General features: G+C 46.6%; 4 non-coding genes across 4 annotated transcripts; all 4 read right to left on the minus strand.

Annotated features, from left to right (window-relative positions):
- Window positions 1-8,969: 8,969 nt before the first annotated feature.
- Trnak-uuu (transfer RNA lysine (anticodon UUU)) lies at window positions 8,970-9,042 on the minus strand. Its single transcript has one exon. It is a non-coding gene; the product is annotated as a tRNA-Lys (tRNA).
- A 204-nt stretch (window positions 9,043-9,246) lies between these two features.
- On the minus strand, window positions 9,247-9,319 carry Trnak-uuu (transfer RNA lysine (anticodon UUU)). The gene has a single exon. It is a non-coding gene; the product is annotated as a tRNA-Lys (tRNA).
- A 204-nt stretch (window positions 9,320-9,523) lies between these two features.
- Trnak-uuu (transfer RNA lysine (anticodon UUU)) lies at window positions 9,524-9,596 on the minus strand. The gene has a single exon. It is a non-coding gene; the product is annotated as a tRNA-Lys (tRNA).
- A 4,239-nt stretch (window positions 9,597-13,835) lies between these two features.
- On the minus strand, window positions 13,836-13,908 carry Trnak-uuu (transfer RNA lysine (anticodon UUU)). Its single transcript has one exon. It is a non-coding gene; the product is annotated as a tRNA-Lys (tRNA).
- Window positions 13,909-14,992: the final 1,084 nt, after the last annotated feature.

Consider the following 14,992-nt stretch of genomic DNA (forward strand, 5'->3'; position numbering starts at 1 on the left):
ATATTTTTAATACCGCTACCTTTAAAAAAAAAACAATTTTGGTTGTTATGTCGAGAGGGCGGCATCTCAGTGAGATATTCAGACACCAATGGCAAGTTATTGCTAGATCTCTGCGAGCTACATAGTCTTGAGATAGTTAACGTGGGGCCTAAGTGTGAGGGAGATCACGTGGGAAGTCGGAAACCGGCAATCGAGCATTGATTATTGTCTCATGACAGAAGGAATATATGACAAACTTAGAGAAATGAGAATAGACGAGGAAGGCATTAACAGCTTGGGTAGTGATCATAAACGCATAATATTACAAATGGGATATAAAACTGATAATAAGAACATAGAATCAAAGTTTGGCAGCTTGTATCTAAATGACAAACAAATAACAAATACAGCCGCAAGAGTCGAGGAAAAAGTAGACGAACTACCAGGTAAAGACTGGAAGTATAGTGAGCTGCTACATATAATCACAAAAGAAATGGAAAAAGAGAAGAAAACGATTTGTTGGAAAGGAAAGAGAAAGCCAAAAAGTTGGTGGAACAAAGAAATCTGGGAGGCGATCGAGAAGCGACGTGAGGCATCACGGGAGCACAGACAAGCAAAAAAGGAGAAGCGGCCACAGGACGAAGTCAACCAAATATGGGAAATATATTTAGAGCAAAAATCCATTGTGCAGAAATTAGTCGAGGCAAAAATTAAAGGTGAAAGTGAACGCTGGATGACAGAGATTCGCGAAAAGAAGAAGGCCGCGCCTAGGATATTCTGGAGCCACCTAAAAGCGCTGGGTAGGAAGTCTGTCACAATGCAACAACATATGGTAGATGAAGGAGGAAATCAATTGGAAGGGTATGAAGCGCTAGGTTACATCCGAAAGATAACAACCGATTCGTTTAAAAAGGTCGCCCAGGGGATTCCCCCGGTGAGTAAAAGTACTCAAAGGAGTGCAACCGACGAAGATGTAGTACTAGAGAATTTCAATTGGAAGAAAGCCGAAGGAAAAATTCCTAAGCGCACTACACCGGGCTTAGATGGGGTTCCCGTCAGCCTCATTAACGAACTCGGACATAACACTAAAGAAGCACTGCTGAAAGCCGTAGAAAAGTGCTTACAGGAGAGGGAAATACCAGACAGTTGGCGAAAAAGTAGAATGAACTTAATATATAAAGGCAGGGGAGAAAAGGATAACATTCGATCGTATAGACCGCTAACCATTACATCGGTGCTATACAGGTTGGCGATGCAGGCAGTAAAATTAAAAATAGAAGCGTGGGTGGAACAAAATGATATTTTGGGAGAACTTCAGAATGGATTTCGAATTGACAGGCGGTTAGACGATAATCTGTTTGTTCTTACCCAGTGTATAGAAATATCGAAAATAGAAAACAGGCCCTTATACGTAGCTTATCTAGATATTACCGGGGCGTATGACAACGTTAATCAGGAAATTTTGTGGGATATACTGAAAGAAGTGGGCATAGGTGACGACTGTATACAGCTTTTGAGGGAAATATACCGAGAAAATACAGTTTGTATAGAATGGGAAGGAATAAGTAGCAAGGACAGCGTTGAAATTAGCAAGGGGCTGAGACAGGGATGTCCTTTGTCCCCGCTGTTATTCCTGCTGTACATGGTGAGGATGGAAAAAGCGCTAGAAGGTAGCAACATTGGATTTAATTTGTCACACAAACAGATCGGCACGATGGTTGAGCAGAAGCTTCCTGGTCTATTTTATGCTTATGATATTGTCGTATTTGCGGACAGTCAAGATGATACACAGCGACTGGCAGATATATGTGGAAGGGAATGTGAGGCTCTAGGACTAGGATTTAGTGCAACAAAATGCGGATTGATGGTATTCAATGATCACGAAGACCATGCGGTCTTCATACAGGGCCAAAAATACCTAGGGTAAGCGAGTACAAGTACCTCGGAGTATGGGTAAATGAGGGGGATAGATATATGGACGTACAAGAGAAAGCATCGGTAGCAAAGGGAAAGAGGAATGCTGCAATTCTGAAGCACAGAGCTTTATGGGGGTACAATAGGTACGAGGTGCTTCGAGGGCTGTGGAAGGGTGTGATGGTCCCGGGGCTTACATTTGGGAACTCAGTGGTGTGCATGAAGTCAGAGGTACAATCAGGAATGGATGTAAATCAAAGGACGGTGGGCCGCCTCGCGTTGGGCGCTCACGGGAAGACGACAAATGAGGCTGTAAAGGGTGATATGGGATGGACAGGCTTTGAAGTGCGGGAAGCTCAGAGCAAAATGAGATTCGAAGAGAGGCTGAGGAAAATGAAGAAGAGTAGATGGGCAGAGAAGGTTTTCAGGTATTTGTATAGAAAAAGTGTTGACACGCAGTGGAGAAAAAGAACCAGGAGGCTCACCAGTAAATATACGGCTAGCAGTGCGGGCGATATGGCAACAAGGAGCATTAAGCGGAAGGTCAGAGAGGCGGAGAGGACTTATTGGATGGCAGTGATGGAAAAGAAGCCGGCTCTGAGTAACTACCGAAAGGGAAAAAAGGAAATAAGGAGGGAAAGGTTTTATGATAATTCAAGGGGAAGCGCTTTACTGTTTGAAGCAAGGTCGGGCTGCCTTAGAACGCGTAGTTATAAAGCGAGATTCAGTAACGAAGAAGAACAATGTACATGCTGCGGGGGAACTAAGGAAACGATGGAACATGTACTGATTGAATGTGGCGACATTCACCCAGGTATACGTGTGGGCACGAGTCTACATGAAGCCTTGGGTTTTAGGGACAACAATGGAAAGCTGAACATGTCCGCGATAGAAATAAGTAAGAGACGGTTAGAGTATTGGTGGCAGAAAAAGTAGAGATAAAGAACAAAAATAAATAATGGGGGAATAATAAGGTCATTCTGCCTTAAGAGGCAGAGATATAGACCGTGAATTTGTATTTTTTGGTATAATAACATAGATTTAATCAATGTAGATAAGGTATTAGGCCAACATGAAACAAGGTAGTTTTTTTTTCCCGAGCCTGGTGGCAGACATGTCACCGCCCTGTTACAAAGGGGACGCTCATAGCATCCATCCATCCATCCGTCATTGCAGTGTGACGTTGCGGAAAAACAGCAACCTGCGACGTACTAGCGACAGGTTTATCATCTGCTCGTGGTGCACGTAAACGATGAGTCACTTGTCGTCCAGCGACCCTCGCAGTGATTTCTGCGATTTAGGCTGCATGCAGGGTGCAGAGTTCGCAAGGGACAAAAATTTTAAAATCAAAGCAAATTATTTTACACGTGTTGTCTGACTCCGGTGTGTGGAGGACATTAACACTATGTACCAAGGAAACGAAAAGTGCCCCTGTTGCGATGTCTCAAAATCGTGTCAGTATGATGTTGTGTGCGCGAGAGTCGGAGACAGACCTTTAAAGCGCGCGAGCGTTGGAGACGGGCGCGGCTGAAGCAGTGATGAAACGTACGAGCCGGAAATCTCTGTCGCCGCACCCAGGGCGCGCGCGATAACATGAGGGCGATGTTATCGCCCCTAGTCCTCTGGCAGTGTTTAGCCTGTTGCTTCCACGGCGTCAGCCTCGTCCATGACGAGTTCTGTGGCGTCCTCTCCTCCAGCCGGCCCAGCGACACTCGCGTATGTCTTTACAGACTCACTTTCTTCATGGCCGAGCGGCGGGAGTATGTGCAGCGTGGAACGCGACACTCTCGCCCAATGTGGCCCTTGCTGCGACAGCGCATACACAGTGGTGGTCTTCCAGGAACGACGAGAAGGGCCATATCTCCGGCGACGCGCAAATGTTGCGGAAAGTCTTCGACCTTGGTGCCACTGTGGAGCTTGAGGCGCACTAGGCGCGTCGTCACCCGTTTATCCCGAATTCCATGAGCCCTCCAGTATTTCTTCGAAACGTCTTTAACTCTTCCGTGCGGGGCCAGCGCTACACGCAGATCTTCATCCGGCAAATTGAACAAAAGCCACTGAAGCTTCAGACGTGCATCTTGATTAGCCGGGTCGATGACCAATCATCGCTGGCCTTTTACTTTCATTTCGCCACAGGACAAAGCTTTTTTTCATCAACTTCCGTAACCTTGAAGATCACTGTCCAACATGACTCATCTGGTACGCCGCCAAGGCTATCACTTCGGGGAGCAGCGCCAGACGTGCCAGCGTATCCCGATAATGTTCGACACGGAAGGGCCCGGCTTTGACATCCGCATGTGAAAATAAAGTATTCGAAACCCGATGATCCGATGGCATAGACAAAATAACGAAGGCAAGTGTAACTGGCAGAAGCTTCCATATTATGCCATACGATCAGAAAATGGCCGCTTACCAGCTGCTTATGGGACTTAGCGCTTTCTGTATTAGGAGGGAACACTCCCGGCGGAACAAAAAATAAAGTGGACTTGACACAATACCAGGTAAAAAAGTGACGTGATTTTGTCCGCTTTAGCATGAAATTTGACCAAAAAATTGTTTTCGTACGCCACTGATTGCTAAGGACTCGCGTCACATTTTGCTGTTTAGCAGGTCAGTACTAGGAAAAAAAAACTAGAAACGTCGTACATCACCTTCATGAAACTGAACAGTTTCCCAATGACTGTAAAAGTGAGATGGGGTAACTAAACAAAATAACTTACCTAGTATAAAAAGTGTCCCAGCAGTTGCATTAATGCTGTGAAGTTTTGTGCACGTTAGGAATCTACTGTGATCAGGTAGAGCATCGGACGCATGGTCTCAAACTTGTATATTTGGTCCGTGCCGGCGACAAGTTGATTTTTCATCCACTTTAATTCTTTTCTATTTACGTCATAATTACTACTCTACGGTTTAAATCTACAAATAATGTCCTTTATACCTTCCTTGGCTTCATTGTCTCTAGGTTCTCATTTGGTTGAATCCCATTTTTGTATTTAGAATGCATAAAGCTGCCCGTTTTGTACCAGAAACTTTGTTAGAGCAGAAAAGTGGTACTTGTGATGCTACTTTGCGTCCTCCAAAAACATTCGACAGAACTCCTTGAACATCGTTGAATTTGGGCTTAGAAAGCAGTATGAGCTCTGCTCACTCTTTCTGTACATCTTTTCCCGTAGTGTGTGTGCCCTGTCAGCAGTGTTTTGTGTGCTTTTTACCTTGTGATATCTCTAGTTATCTAAACTTTTATTATTATTTATTGAAGTGGTGCTTTACATAGTGCTTAACTTATTTTGTCAAGCTGTATGCGGTTTGGTCATTACAGTGGGAAGTTGTCTATGTCAAACCACAAATATTAAAAAAATTGAACAAAAATTGCTGGCTTAAAAATAAATATTTTACTTAGAAAACCATGTTCTCTTGTTTTTTTCCAAGTTGCGCTGAAACTCGGCTAGTGTCCATTAAAACAAGCTAGTAAAGGAGAACAGAAGTTCATGGCATTGTTAATGTTTTGCTGCTTGGCATGTGCCTTGGTGTCGCCAGCGTCGGCTGTAGCCATAAGTGTCGTTTACTCACACGTGTTTGCACCCTCCAAACACTACCTGAATGGATAGAGGATGGCATGCACACTGGTAAAATATGACCTGCGTTAATATTTGTTGGTAGTGCAGACTGGAGTATAGCATTTGTTGTGATAGACTTGAAGATATAATACAGAGTTTAGTACGTTTTAAACATCACTTCCTTTGCTGCACCTTACAGCGTGGGAAAAACAAGCGGGATATTAATAAATTATGTTGCTAAAGGTTTCATTCCAGCTGGCAGAAATATGAAGCTACGTTGCCTAATTGAGATTATTCTTGCTTTGAAGGAAAGGGCACTTAATTAAAGTGTCACTAAAGAGCAAAACGATTCTTCTCATATTAGTAATCCTTCACGATACCAAAAATACCACGCTTGCTGCGAGAAGAGGCTTAGTTAGGGAGAAAACGCGCAAAAAGAAAATGTGGGTGGCGACGCCACCTTGAAGTTTCCGCACCATTCGCCGTAACGTCACATGTTTTGACGGCGCCTACTAGGGACTACGTAGTTCCTAATCGGTAAAAATGAAGTACACTGTCCTTCCGAGGAGGCCATAGACTTAACATACCAAGTTTGGGGTAATTTTGTTGAGCCAATGGTGCCAAAATACGATAAGTTTGGCACCATGAAATCCGTGACGTCACATGGGGAGATTTTGGCGCAAAATTTAAAAACGAAATTTTCAACTTGATTTGCTCCTTGACTAATAAACCTATGATGGCGAAATTTACGACATTAGAGTTTTCAGAGCACAATTTATCGACCTAAACCGATTCATCATTTCTCGTTAGTGTCCCTTTAATTAAAACGTAGGCCCTGCTGTACTGCAGGCCCAAGGTGACTTAGCTAGGCCTGCAGTACACATGTTCTTGCATTTACGTTGGGCCGTTCTCCCAAAGCAAGAATGATATGGGTTAGGCGTGGTGATTCAGCCATGTTTCAATTACATTTCACTCTTGAAAGTCAAAACCTTGTCAATAGCACTTCATTTTGACATACACCATTTTTAAATGAAAAAGCAATATTGAGAAGCTCGATGTAGTTTCGATGAAACGTCGCGGGCCAATTTTCAATACTCGTCAACAACCTCGTCAGTATTTTAATTGATCTGCAATGTATTTTCAATTGTCAATTCATTTCCTGTCAACGATAAATCAATATTGATATGCTTGAGGGCTTTTCAATTGAAAGTCGCGGGCAATTATGAATACCGGTCAAGAACTTCCTCAACGGTATTTGACTTGATCCACTATTAGAGTTACTGCATATGCTACCTTTAGGTAGCAGAGTTGCGCATCTGTCTTTCAAACGCCATAGCAACCGCCGCTGTAGCGAACTGAACACTAGTCATCGGTAGTCAATGTTTATCGCCGTTTTCGACACAACAGTCACGTTAATCAGCGACACGGTGGGCATGTCGCCTGCAAAAACGGAGTGCGACTTCACCGCATAGCTCTGGTTGCTAGCCAGACCTATGCTCAGCTCTGCTACCTAAAGGTACCATATACAGTTAACTCTATCCACTCTGTACTTTCAGTGACATCTGTTGACATTCCTCAATAACTTCTCCATGTTTTTCAATACATTTTTTGTAAAGGGGAATATCTTGCTTGACGGCGTTCTTTTGCTTTGCCTTGTCCGCTGGTCTCTTGTCAGTTGGAATTTTCGGATCAGCTCTCAGAGTGAATCGCCTGGCTTGAGGTGTCTTTGCAGGCGGGTTCTTGCTGTTGGTAGACGACGTCCTGCCTATTTCCCCGGTCTCGTCGCGCGAACGCTTTATTGTAGCAGTGGTGACATTAATCTCGTCCCCGCTTCCCGACGTCTCTCCCTGGGACCCTGCTACCCCGTCCGCCTCCACTGGCACCGCTTCCTCCTCGACCCGCACAGTCACAGCCGCTGATGGGGTGATGACAGGTACGGTTAAATGCTGAGCAGCCTCCGCCATCTTGTTTATGTCTGTCATTGAGGAGCCCCCGGTTGTCGCAAGGACCACTGGGCTGCCAAGCTCCTTTTGCGCCATCCCCCGCCTCGGCCGCGTCCATGACGTGCTCGGAATCCACCTCGCTCTTCGCTGGTCCTGGTGCAGATGCATACGTCCTAACACAGTCGGCTTTGATGTGCCCAAAGCGTCTACAGCGCGAGCAACGTGGCGCTTCCACTCGCGCCCGACATGCCCTGTGCCTTGAAAGTGCAAGCACTGCACCAAGGCCAGCTCACCGTCCACGTGGATCTGGAGTGAAAGGTCCTCAACCTTAAGGTCGCTCTGAAACTTCAGTAGGACTGTCCTTGTGGTTGAGCACTTGTCTGCCATTCCCGAGACGCGCCACCGCTCACGGCTCACTTACACCACCTTGCAACATGTTTCCATGAAGCCCGCACATCTTCGTTGCTCACCCCGTGCAGCAGCCAGTGCAGCTTACGCTTCACCGTCGCTTATGCTTCGTCGCACCGTCGCTTAAGCTTTTCCTTCGTCGTCGTCCTGGGGGTCGACGACGAAGCAAAGCCTCCCCTTCACCTGTAGCTCCTTCAGGGCAAGGAAGCGTTTCGTGGGAGCCGCATTGTTGAAGGTCAGCGCCCACAAGTAGTTTATCTGATACGCGCAGACGCTCACCACATCGGACAGCAGGCCCGTCGGCATCAGCGGATCTCGAAAATCTTCAAGCGTGTAAGCCCATCACCGTGTAAAAATATGGCGTTATTAAGAATTTTTCCTTTTAGCAGCTGAGGCGAAATAAACTGGTAATACTTCTCATCCGTGTTCCCATTCCCGCGGCTCGTAGTGGCTGCTATCGCCGCTCCGCTGGAGTCCATGGCACTGTGATCCGATCGGCTGCCGGAAGCAGATTAACCTACTGAGCTTCCCGGGCTCGCACATGTCAGACTAAAGCATATCTACGAACAGTGGAAGCACTCATTTGCACGAAAGAAGAAGTTCAGCACTCGACCGAGCAGGGGCTCGAACCCCGGACCCTTGGGGTAAAATAAATGACGCTCTACCGACTGAGCTACTCGGGGACGTAGCGACCGAACTCAAGCGGACGTGCGAATAGTGGCAGCGTAAATGCGCACAAAAAAAGCTTCAGCTATCCCCCGAGCATCGTCTCGAACCATTAGTTTAAAAGCTTAAGGCGCTACCGACTGAGGTACCCAGGCTCACGTAGTTTGCACACAAGCGGACGTACGAATGGTGGAAGCGTAAATGGGCAGAAGAAAGTTCAGCACTCGTCCGAGCAGGAGCTCGAACCCTGTACCGTTAGGTTAAAAGCCTAACGCTCAACCGAGTGCGCTACCCGGGCTTTCACTGATCGCACACAAGCGGACACACTAATAGTGAAAGCGTAAATGCGCAAGGAAAAAGAAACTCAGCACTCGCCGGAGCAGGGGCTCCAACCCTTGACCGTTAGGTTTAAAGCCTGAGCTACCCGGGCTCGCACAGATCGCTAACAAGCGGACGTACGAATAGTGGAAGCGTAGTTGCGCACGAAAAAAAGTTCAGCACTCGCCCGAGCAAGGGCTCGAACCCAGCACCGTTAGGTTAAAAGCCTAACGCTCAACCGAGTGAGCTACCCGGGCTTGCACTGGTCGCACACAAGCGGACACACTAATAGTGAAAGCGTAAATGCGCACGGAAAAAGAAACTCAGCACTCGCCGGAGCAGGGGCTCCAACCCTTGACCGTTAGGTTTAAAGCCTGAGCTACCCGGGCTCGCACAGATCGCTAACAAGCGGACGTACGAATAGTGGAAGCGTAGTTGCGCACGAAAAAAAGTTCAGCACTCGCCCGAGCAAGGGCTCGAACCCAGCACCGTTAGGTTAAAAGCCTAACGCTCAACCGAGTGAGCTACCCGGGCTTGCACTGGTCGCACACAAGCCGATGCACTAATAGTGAAAGCGTAAATGCGCAAGAAAAAAGAAACTCAGCACTCGCCGGAGCAAGGGCTCCAACCCTTGACCGTTAGGTATAAAGCCTGAGCTACCCGGGCTCCCACAGATCGCTAACAAGCAGGCGTACGAATAGTGGAAGCGTAAATGCGCACGGAAAAAGTTTCAGCACTCGCCCGAGCAGGGGCTGGAACCCTGGACCGTTAGGTTAAAAGCCTCACGCTCTACCTACTGAGCTACCCGGGCTTACTTCATTATTGCCAGTCTTAGACAATGTACAGTATGAACATGTTACAAAATATACACATACATCCTACGACAACACAGATAACATGACATCAGTCCTACTTGTACTGGCGTTGTCCACCTAAAGTTCCTTCAAGGTCGCCAGTGGTTCTATTCTCCACAGCCATTCGGGCACACACTCCTCTACTTTTATATTTTCAATGAAGGCACACATACTTTGCCTAAAGTAAATCCGTGCTGGCTTAGCGTCCGGGTCGCAGAAGTATCCAGCCATCCTAGCCCGCCATAAACGATGGAGGCCATTCTGCATTAATAAATTGAATGGTACTCCATCTTCATTCCTTATTGCCAGAAACCTAATCCCATGCGGATCCAAAGGAAAATCTTTCTTTATTGCTCTTTGAAGGATGTCCCAAAAATATACCCCGTCCCAACAGTGCAGAAAAACATGATTTATGGTTTCTGCTTTCTTGAAAATCAAGCAGTTTGAACCCCATGGTACAAATCAACCCCTTTGTTCCATGAAAGTCTTTACCGACAGTGTTCCGGTGTGTAACTTAAAGAAAAAAATGCCCCACCTCCCCGAAGGGAATCGTGAGGAAATGCGAATGCATTTCTTGCGCCGAGAGTACACGGCGTAATAATCGCTTCACTCCATTTATATATACGTGCGAGCGAGCGGACGGGAGAGTGGGGCGCAGGAAGGAGAGAGAGCGAACGGCGAGAGAAGGAGCGGCGAAGCACTGCACCTACTCTCTCCTACACTCTCTCCACACACGCGGGAGCTCCAATGCGGGCGCGCTCCTCCTCTCCACTCACTCTCCGCTACTCCGCCCGCACCACCTACTCCAGTTGCTAGGGGCGAGGATAAGCGCGTGCGCCCGCAGCTATTGCTATGGGAGAGGGATTGAGAGCGGTGAGATCCCCCTGCCAGCGCGCGGACACCGACAGACGCCTGACATGCTCCGACTAAGAAATGCATTCGCATTTGAAAGGTTTTTACACCAGTAGGCACCTGCATGTTTTTCACCCGCTTCAGCACGTTCTGTCCCGGCCTTCCACTGTATATGGATCTGTACATAGGTACTGGGAAAACAATGTCACACACAGCTTTATACAATTCTTTTCTTTTAACGCAAGGCAGGTAGTCTAAATAAAAACGAACCCGTAAAAAACGCACACTTTCTACAACTTCTTTCAGATATCCATGCAATGCCCCCGGCATGCTATCAGAAGTGACAACGAGTTCCGGTAATGCGTTGCTTCACCTTAGTTGGCGTACTGCGCGCAAAAAAGGGATCGGTCAAATCGCAAAAAAAAACAAAAATCTGTTGAATAACTGTCGTATGTAAAGATGCGCTAAACTTAACCCGCTCCTCCTTCCGTCATCCACCGGGACAAATATGCTCGGCTGTAGCTTTTCCACGTCGAGCCCCATATAAATACAGCAAACACTCGGTGTCGCCTTTTCACATTTGTCCTGGCACAATGCAACATCTACATGACATACCACCACTTGGTAATGAAAAACGTGTAACGAAGAGTGGCTCTACAAAAATGGACAGGTTCGTGCCTTTCCACCAGTCCGCTTTTTTTGTCTCTTTGGTCTCATTTCTCCAATACTGGTCGCTATTTTTGTAACTATCGAGGGGAAAACCAAGATACCTGGTTGGCGTTTTAGCCCCACAGCATATTGGCAAAATTATCCGGCTTTGAAGGACACCTTCCATGCCACCGCCCGAGGGACTTCCCCCAGTTCACTCTGCTGCCCGTGACGTCACAAAAATGTTTCACGACACTTATCACTTCTTTTACACTTTCTGTATCCGTGCAGCACATCGCGATATCATCTGCGTATGCCAGCAGCTTCACTTCGGTCTCCGCCAATCTGAAACCATGTATTTTCGGATCTTCCATAATGGCCATGCACATAACTTCGATGTAAATAGCGAACAAAAGCGGGCTGAGTGGGCAGCCTTGACGAACAGAACGCTTCACGTGAATGGGGGCCCCCAAAGAATTATTAACAATTATTCGTGTTGTGCAGTTCTGGTACGCCGAGGCTACTCCCTCCCTGATGATGGAACCAACATTAACATGATCTAAAATGAGGAACAAAATTTCATGAGATACACAATCGAATGCCTTTTCCAGGTCGAGCTGGAGGACGGCTATGCCAACTAAAGCAGCATCGCAACACTCAAGCACACACCGCATCTTATCAACATTCGAGCAAATAGTCCTTCCTTTAATCCCACACGTTTGGTGTTCTGCGACTATTCTATGACGCTTTGGAGCCTCGCTGCTGAGACCTTCATGAAAATCTTATAATCAGCATTTGACAGGGATATTGATCTGTACAACGTCACTAGTCCGAGTTTTCCACTTCCTCCGTCTTGGGGAACAATATGGTGGGGCTTTGTCAAATGAAGGCTGTATAGTTTTTCGTTCATACGACTCATTGAATACTTCGGTCAGTAACGGGGACAATTCTGTCCTTATAGCTTTATACCATCCCGCGTTTAGACCATCGAGTCCGGGTGACTCGCCAAGGTTCAAATGTTCCTATTGCCCATTCATCTTCACTCGCTGATATTTTGCCTTCCAATCATTCCCTTGTGTCGTCACTCAGCCGAGGCATGCGCTCAAGAAAATAATTTTAGAATCCGTCCACATTAGTTTTTTCAAATGCAAACAGTGATTGATAGTGTGCAAAAAAGGCTCGTCCGACAGTTTCATTATCACTCACAAGTCTCCCGTTGCAATAAATCATATCGACATGATCACGTCTACCTTGGGCCTTTTCTAGTCCAAGCGCTCTTTTAGTGGGCGTCTCTGCCGCCACCACTTATACAGCACGCGCGCCCACCAAGGCACCTTTGTAACGCTCCTTGTCGTACTGTTCTAATTTTCTCTTTATATTGCGCACCTCGTCTTTACAGGTCCCCGGCTCATTGCTTTCGAGGGCTATCAGCTGCTGAAGTGTTTTGTTCAGACTTCTTTCTTTTCTTTGCCCCTCGAATTTTAGAGTGCTCGATCTGTCCAGCGCTTTCCTTTTAACCGTCTGCTTTAAACATTCCCATGTCTCTGCTACAGTTTCAGTTTCTTCCGTAAGCATTTCCTTAATGGTTCCAAGTACTGCTTCTATAAATTGTTCATCATTTAGTAATAAATCGTTCAGTTTCCATAACTCCCACTTAAAAGACTTTCGCTGTTTCTTCATACCTAAGCGACATACAACCAAGCAATGATCCGAGAAAGACACTGGCACCACCGAGTAACCGTGACATAATGGTTATGATGTCTAGCAATAAGTACATGCGGTCTAACCGTGCATGGCTAGTGCCTTGAAATCGCGTGTACATCACTTCGCGGTCCCCTTCAACACATTCGTACACATCGTCCAGGTCATTCTCGTTGATTAACTTATACAACACGTCACTGCTTTTGTCGCGAATGCCCATACTGTTCACTCTATCCCATGCACTTAAAACACAATTGAAGTCGCCTAACAACACAACCCGCTTATCACAATTCGTCCACTGAAAAAGATTCGAAAAAAAATGGTACGCTCTTCCACGCCCTTCGGCGCGTATATGCCAATTACTCGGAATTCAATTTCACAAAACCGCAATACACAACTCTTCCTGACTGACATGAATATACGCCTTGAAGAAGAAGGCCTTGCAGTTTTTTTACAGAAAGAACGCAGAGCTACACGGGCTCCCACAGATCTCTAACAAGCGGACGTACGAATAGTGGAAGCGTAAATGCGCACGAAAAAAGAAACTGAGCACTCACCCGAACAGGGGCTCGAACCCTGGACCGTTAGGTTAAAAGACTAACGCTGTAACGACTGAACTGCGCGGGCTCGCAGAGATCTCTAACAAGCGGACGTACGAATAGTGGAAGCGTAAATGCGCACGAAAAAAGAAACTCAGCACTCGCCCGAACAGGGGCTCGAACACTGGACCGTTAGGTCAAAAGCCTAACGCTGTAACGACTGAACTGCGCGGGCTCGCAGAGATCTCTAACAAGCGGACGTACGAATAGTGGAAGCGTAAATGCGCACGAAAAAAGAAACTGAGCACACACCCGAACAGGGGCTCGAACCCTGGACCGTTAGGTTAAAAGCCTAACGCTGTAACGACTGAACTACGCGGGCTCGCAGAGATCTCTAACAAGCGGACGTACGAATAGTGGAAGCGTAAATGCGCACGAAAAAAGAAACTGAGCACTCACCCGGGCAGGGGCTCGAACCCTGGACCGTTAGGTTAAAAGCCTAACGCTCTACCGACTGAGCTACCCGGGCTTTTTTTTTTTTATTGCCTGGCTTGGACATTGTACAGGGCAGTCATATCACACTCACATAATACAATACAAAGGAAAAGGAACAAGCATTGCCATCAGTCCCATTTGGACTGATGTTGTCCTCTTATAAATACTTAAGGGTTGCCAGAGGTTCAAACCTTGGCAACCATTCTGGCTCGATATCCTGTATTTTACTACACTCAATGAATGCAGACATGCTTTGCCTGAAATAAATTACTGCTGGTTTTTGGATCCGGGTCGAAGTGGTATCCGCCCATTCGCGCACGCCATATGCAGTGGAGACCGGTCAACATCACTACATCAAATGGGACCCCCTCATCATTCTTTACTGCGAGATACCTTATCCCGTGGGGATCCAGTGGAAAATCCTTCTTTATTGTCCTCTGCAAAATGTCCCAAAAATGTACCCCTTCCCAACAATGCAAGAAAACATGGTCTATTGTTTCTGGTTTCTTACATATCAAGCAGTGTGACCCCCATGGTGTAAAAAAGCCCCGTTCCTCTGTGAAAGTCTTTACTGGTAGTGTTCCTGTGTGTAACTTACAGAAAAATGTTTTCACCCCTGTAGGTACCTGCATGTTCCTCACCCGCTTCAGTACATTTTGTCCCGGTCTTCCACTGTATATGGCCCTGTACAATGGTACTGGCAAAACCATATCACATACATCTTTGTACAATTCTTTTCTTCTAACACTTGCTAGATAATCCAAAGAAAAACGAACAGATAAAAAAACGTACACTGTCTACCACTTCCTTGAGATAGCCACGCAACGTCACGGGCCGGCTATCCGTAGTGACAACAAGATCTGGTAAGGCACTGCCTAACCTGAGCTGGCATACCGTACGCAAAAACGGATCCCTGACGTCACGGAAAAACAAAAATCTATTTACTAATTGTCTCACAAATAGGTGCGCCAAACCGAGACCCCCGTCCTTCACGCGCCTGAACAAATTGGTCCGTCTGCACCTTTCCATTCAGAGCCCCATATAAACACTGCGAACACTCTGTGCAGCCTTTGCACGTTGATCCTTGAACAATGTAGCACCTGCATTACATACCACAG

This window comes from Rhipicephalus sanguineus, chromosome 1 (assembly GCF_013339695.2).
Source record: "Rhipicephalus sanguineus isolate Rsan-2018 chromosome 1, BIME_Rsan_1.4, whole genome shotgun sequence".
Classification (NCBI taxonomy): domain Eukaryota; kingdom Metazoa; phylum Arthropoda; class Arachnida; order Ixodida; family Ixodidae; genus Rhipicephalus; species Rhipicephalus sanguineus.